The sequence below is a fragment of the Doryrhamphus excisus genome, chromosome 11, assembly GCF_030265055.1.
Source record: "Doryrhamphus excisus isolate RoL2022-K1 chromosome 11, RoL_Dexc_1.0, whole genome shotgun sequence".
Classification (NCBI taxonomy): domain Eukaryota; kingdom Metazoa; phylum Chordata; class Actinopteri; order Syngnathiformes; family Syngnathidae; genus Doryrhamphus; species Doryrhamphus excisus.
The window spans coordinates 15,897,964-15,905,183 of NC_080476.1; the positions used below are offsets into that span (position 1 = coordinate 15,897,964).

Genomic DNA, 7,220 nt, shown 5'->3' on the forward strand with positions numbered 1-7,220 from the left:
AATAATAATAGTGACTGTCAAGATACCAAAGCGCTTTAGTGTCATTTAGTGCCAAACAAATACCGTATTTTCCGGACTATAACTCACACTTTTTTTCATAGGTTGGCTGTTCCTGCGACTTATACTCCAGAGCGACTTATAAATGAAAAAACTGGACACCGTTTCTGTTCATGTTTATTTTTTGTGTAGCTGAATAACCATTGTGTTAGCATATCTTACACCTATTCAGCCTGTTCTCTATTTTTTTTTTATTAAAGTTAGAACTTGCTTTCCGAGAGGACATAATGTCTGTTTTGGTCAAGTAGTTTGGAAAATAAATTACTCGCAAAAAATGTGACTTATGTAAGGTTTTTTTTCTACCTAAGTATGCATTTTTGGCCTTGTGCGACTTATACTCTGGAGCGACTTATAGTCCAGAAAACATGGTTATCGACTGAAATAATAATCGTTATCATCCAAATACTGTATTTTCCGGACTATAAGTCGCACTTTTTTCCCTAGGTTGGCTGTTCCTGCGACTTATACTCCAGAGCGACTTATAAATGAAAAAACTAGACACCGTTTCTGTTCATGTTTATTTTTTGTGTAGCTGAATAACCATTGTGTTAGCATATCTTACACCTATTCAGCCTGTTCTCTATTATTTTATTGTTAGAACTTCATAATGTCTGTTTTGGTCAAGTAGTTTGGAAAATAAATTACCCGCAAAAAATGCGACTTATGTATTTGTGTTTTTTTCTACCCAATGATGCATTTTTGGCTTGTGCGATTTATATTCTAGAGCGACTTATAGTCCGGAAAATATGGTATTCACATTCATAAACCAGCGTGGGCCACCCAATGAATTGTCAACACTTTTCCGTACAGCATTTCCAGCTCTGGAACTCTTCAGCATGACCCGCAAGTTGTCTTCTCTAGCTGTTATTAACGTTAATTTCTGGCATACTTGAAACCATCAGTCCAGTTTCTGAAAACCGTCAGACTGAGATGTTTCTCATTTGAACATTCCGTCCATCCGTCCGCCTATCCGGGTTGCGAAGGCAGCCGTCTCAGTAGGGAAGTCCAGACTTCCCGGTCCACAGTTCCAACACGAGGACACCAAGGCGTTCCCAGGCCAGCTGTGAGACATAATCCCTCCAGCGTGTCCTAGGTCAGCCCGTGGATTTTCCCCCCTGGCTGTGCATGCCCGGAACACCTCAACTTGTCTATTTTCCTTGAGATCTTAGAGAGGTATCAGTGAATGTCCGATGGCCTTTCAGGGATGAGCAGCAGGAAACAGAAAAAGTCATCTCAAGCTCCATTAGCTCTAGAAAAACGACTGTCATTGGTCAAGGTTCGTGTGTGCCGGTCTTTAATTATGTCCTCGTATCCTTTTAGTTTATATTGCGACTGGTGACATTTCAGTACCTCATTTTCCGTTCAACAGTAAAAGTTGAACTTGAAGTGCACGGTATTAAACCTGAAACTCTATTAACCCCAAACTACTGGGTCAAAATTGAAAAATTCACAAGCCGGGCTCCATATGGGAACGGTTTGGGAAGCATCTACTGTCTCCGCCCGCTGAACACAGAAAGGCCTTGTTTGGGCTGTCAATGCTTACGTTCTTTATCCAAACATCTGTCCATGTCCTCACAGACAAACTAGGAGAACACATCAGCACCCTGTCTCATCAGTAGCCATTCTTACAGGATGGTACAGAATATTTTAATGTCAAAACAAATAGAAACACATCCCATTCATGGATTTTAGGAAAACATATAGGGAAGCTGTCTTCGGGCAAGAGGCAGGGTACACCCTGGACTGGTGGCCAGCCAATCACAGGGCACATATAGACAAACAACCATTCACACTCACATTCATACCTATGGACAATTTGGAGTCGCTAATTAACCAGTGGCTAATAGTCTAAAAATAAAGAATTCATTTCAAGAAATGCTGCAAATGTTTGACAGACAGTATGAATGGCCTGCTAGAAAATACATGTCACAAACAGCAATTCCACAACTTCACAGAGTGAACGATGATAGTGAAATATTTCCTTTACTATATCATTATATGGTATCATAATTTTTGGACTATTAATATTAATATATTTTGTGGCCGTATTCAACCACAAAACAGTAATTCATTCATTCATTTTCTACCACTTATCCTCACGAGGGTCACGGGTGGGTGCTGGAGCCTATCCCAGCTGTCTTTGAGCGAGAGGCGGGGTACACCCTGGACTGGTGGCCAGCCAATCACAGGGCACATATAGACAAACAACCATTCACACTCACATTAATAACTATGGACAATTTGGAGTCGCCAATTAACCAGTGGCTAATAGTCTAAAAATAAAGAATTCATTTCAAGAAATGCTGCAAATGTTTGACAGACAGTATGAATGGCCTGCAAGAAAATACGCGTCACAAACGACAATTCCACAACTTCACAGAGTGAACAATGATAATATGCAATATTTCCTTTACTATATCATGATATGGTATCATAATTTTTGGACTATTAATATTAATATATTTTGTGGCCGTATTTAACCACAAAACAGTAATTCACTCATTCATTTTCTATTGCTTATCCTCACGAGTGTCACGAGTGGGTGCTGGAGCCTATCCCAGCTGTCTTCGGGTGAGAGGCGGGGTACTGGTCGCCAGCCAATCACAGGGCACATATAGACAAACAACCATTCACACTCACATTCATACCTATGGACAATTTGGAGTCGCTAATCAACCTAGCATGTTTTTGGAATGTGGGAGGAAACCGGAGTACCCGGAAAACCCACGCATGCGCGGGATTGAACTCTTGTCTCCTAGCTGTGATGTCTGTGCGCTAACCACTCGACCGCCGTGCAGCCCTTTACTAATGTTAAAAAACATTATTTATAAGGTTGTAAGCATGTTTTCTAAGTCCAAAAATATTTCATTTGAATAAGGAATCTTATTATGTGGAAAATTTGCTTATCACGGTCACGTCTGCAACCAATTAACCGCGATAAACAAGGGATTGCTGTATTATTTTGTGCATTTTACTAACTATTTAATATGAGCCACACATAAAAAAATGTATAAAACCCCACGCATGCGCGGGGAGAACATGCAAACCTGGGATTGAACCCAGGTTTCCTAATTTAGCATTTTAATTTTCACATCCGTGTTGATTGTTTTCCTTTTCTTTGACGTACTTGTAACCCAGATAGAAAATAAATAATATATAAATATTAATTTAAGATGGAAAATAAATCTATATAAATATTAATTAAATTTACCGTGCGTACACTGTTTCCGGGTGCAACGTCATTAGGTCACGTGACGGTGTCTCACCAAATCACGTGACGGTGCGCCGCCAATCAGTGACGCATATATTATAGTCCGGAAGGGACTACACACCGGTAGCGGTGAGGGACGCATGTGGAGAATCGCAGCAGGTATTTAAAAGTTTTCGTTGTTGAAGTTTATACATGGAGAAAGTCTAAACATTTTACATGCATGATGAATATATATACATATGAATATAGGGGCCGTCCACCGGCGCAACGCTGAACTAAAAAGAGCAGTGTTCGATCACATCTATGGAATTGGTGAGTGTTGGCATTTCATTGCTAAACGGCATTAGCATTAGTTTATTAGTACCTTTGTATGTCAGCCTGTTCTCTCAATTGATTAATTGGATTGTAAGATTGATACTAGTTTGATTATAATGAATAATACCATAAGTGCAATTATTTATTATAAATAATATATTGTTCAATTGAAGTTATGATACGACTTGTATTATATATGTCAGTGATTTTCAACCTTTTTTGAGCCACGGCACGTTTTTTTTACATTGGAAAAATCTCGTGGCACACCGCTAACCAAAAATGTTCCAAAATGTCACCACGACCTCACACGTGCATCAATAAGTCTATCGGAGGAACAAGGTAGGTGTTGCCACACGGACCAATATTACATTGCTCTGCCAGTCTTTACACCACAGACACTCCACAGTAGCCACGTTTTTACATCACCACTTTTTCTCTTTCCGAATGACCTTTCGGGAAACAATGGTATCCATGGAAAGGAATATTCCAATCTCTTGTCTACATGCGCCGTGAAAATCAACCAGAATAGTCAATGGGTCATGTGCGGTAAAACGTAAACATCAACATCACGTGATACCGGCTTCCCCGAGTTTTTCTTTCACTTGTTGGAATAACTCCGTATTGCCTGTTTTTCGTCTGTCCAGTCTTGAAATTTAGTTTGAATCAAAAACAAACTTTGCTTAGTCCAGTGCCGATTGCTGGCCTCCATTTTTAAAAGTGAAGAACGTCTGGATCTGCGTGTTACGTCATATCTGAGCATGCGCTGAAAGAACGCACCCGGGATCAATTTAAACAGGAAAAGATCAAATTCAATCTTGCTAATATTTTATAATTAAACTCAGGACATGTTTTATATAGATATATATTTTCTTTTTTTAATAAAACTGCACTTGTGAATAAAGCATAGAAGTGTTTAGATTCTGTTCCACAGATGGCGCTAATGCATACGAAAGCTGCTTACCAACCGCCAATAAACAACAGAAGAAGAAAAACACCACGAAGAAGAACGCACCCTGACAAATTTCCGTTTGAGCGGGTACAAGATACCTCAATCGGATTGGTTAAAGGAATATTCCATCCCTGTTCAATTCTTTCCGTTTGAGCAAATAAACCAAATGCAATTGGAATATTTGGGTCCATGTATACTGCAGTCAACCTCGGATATATCGGACTCGGATATATCGGAAATTCGCTCACAACGGACAGATAAAAAAGAACCAATTTTTCTGTAATGCATTTCCAATAAAAATTCATTGCATATATCAGATTTTTTATAACGGATTTCGCCTATTTCGGACAAAATCTCCAGTCCCGTTCCAATGCATTTCCATTAAATTTCCCTCGCATATATCGGATGGCCGCATCGTGGCGCTCCGATTCGCCGAATCGTGACAGGACGCTATACGACGTCATTTGCAGCGTTGCCTGCGCGTCCAGGTACATTGGAAACATAGTCAAGGAAGTGCCTTTTTATAACGGATAAAATCCGATTTACGCATATACCGGATATAAATCCGATATATGCGTAAAACGGACATTTTGCGGTATACGCATATAACGGATTTCGCTTATATCGGACAAAACCAATGGGAACAATTAAATCCGATATGTCCGAGGTTTACTGTATTGACATAATGGCTATAGACATAATATTTGCAAATGATGATTAATAAATGTTAATTATAAAAAGTGATATTGGATAATTCCTCACGGCACACCTGACGGTTTCTCAAGGTACACTAGTGTGCCGCGGCACAGTGGTTGAAAATCACTGATATATGTAATTAGAATGTGTGCACATAAAATTGATGTATGCTGGTCCTATTCTACATAGGCCAGGTTTCGATGGCAAGCTAGGAACCCTGCATTGAGGCAACAAGCCTGGAAGCTTGAAGCCCAGATTAATTGATGAGCTGTCATCCACCTGCTTCTGCTCTGACCTGGCTGGTAGGAGGCTTTGCAGCCGTCCTTTTCCTTTTGTCGCTCTTTGGCCTTCATAAAAAAACTTCACTCCTGACCCTCTGGACACTCGATTACTGGGCCATTGGACAGTTGTATGTTTTGGGACTCTCAGTACAGTAAACCTCGGATATATTGGATTCAATTGTTCCCACTGGTTTTGTCCGATATAAGCGAAATCCGTTATAGGCGTATACCGGAAAATGTCCGTTTTACGCATATATTGGATTTATATCCGGTATATGCGTAAATCGGATTTTATCCGTTATAAAAAGGCACTTCCTTGACTATGTTTCCAATGTACCTGGACGCGCAGGCAACGCTGCAAATGACGTCATATAGCGGCCTGTCACCATTCGGCGAATCGGAGCGCCACGATGCGGCCATCCGATATATGTGAGGGAAATTTAATGGAAATACATTGGAACGGGACTGGAGATTTTGTCAGAAATAGGCGAAATCCGTGATAAAAAATCCGATATATGCAATGAATTTTTATTGGAAATGCATTACAGAAAAATTGGTTCTTTTTTATCTGTCCGTTGTGAGCAAATTTCCGATATATCCGAGTCCGATATATCCGAGGTTTACTGTATATGAGATGAATGTGTTTTGTAAATTGAGCTCATTGAAATGTATTTGTAAATTTAGTGTTGTGAATTTGTATTGTTCTGTTTTTTTTCACTTTATAATATATGGTACCACCACAACTTCAAATTGCCTCGCCTGTTTCCTTCTCACTCCCAGAGCCGAAATCTGGATTTTCTGATTCTAGCCTGGATATTACAATTACAATTTAATTACAATTTAAAGTGTCTAAAGCTACACACTGCCGCTTGAGAGACATAAAGTGTAAAAATTCAATTGATAAGCAACGTTATTGTGTGATATTGTTGAAACTGGCAGTATGATTCTGCTGTTGAGATTAATGATTAAATAATCTAATTAACATAAAGTAGTGTGAAGATGTATTTTTTTTTTAAATATCATGAAGATGGTACTTTGCATCAAAAGATCGATTGTTTAACCCTGACAAAAAGCCAAATACTATGACATAAGTCATGTGAACCCGTCAGGGAGTTCTGTGTTCCTGGAGGAAACCCACAGAGCCTTTAGAACTGGAAATCAAGAGGGACTTCTGGGGGCCTAAGCTGTGCTGTGTCCTCCTGGGGAGCAGACGCGTACATTTGGAAGGGGATGAATCAGACTATTATTAATTATCCACCGCGCAGGTCCATGGCGCCATAAACAACCATCAACTGACAGACTTTAACCAGAAAAACAAGGTTCGCAAGGCTGTGTACTCTGCCGCAACGCTTATATTTAGACTTGGACCTGTGCAGAAAGACACCATACTAATCCAATTTCTTGTTTCATACGGAAAACATTTTTTAAAACGACATCACATACTAAAAACTACTTTTACTTAAAGTTTGAGCAAGGATTTGTTGTTGTTATTGTATCTGTTTTCATGGAATTATGTCAGCTGGGATAGGCTCCAGCTTAACCCAAAAATAGATCGGCTGGATAGAGACGCATACTCAAATGTTGTTGCTCCACCACCATCAAAGGGCAGTCATTGGCAAACAAGATCCAGGAGGAATTTACCGCCATTTCTGATTTGATATTAACTTCCAAGTGGGAATGCATCCCGGTAAGATACAGTAAATCCGGAAAT

General features: G+C 39.7%; 1 long non-coding RNA gene across 1 annotated transcript; it reads left to right on the forward strand.

The window, feature by feature from the left end:
* The first annotated feature begins 3,358 nt into the window (after window positions 1–3,358).
* On the forward strand, window positions 3,359–5,967 carry LOC131138516 (uncharacterized). Its single transcript, XR_009132100.1, has 3 exons — window positions 3,359–3,427; window positions 3,518–3,580; window positions 5,418–5,967. It is a non-coding gene; the product is annotated as an uncharacterized LOC131138516 (long non-coding RNA).
* Window positions 5,968–7,220: the final 1,253 nt, after the last annotated feature.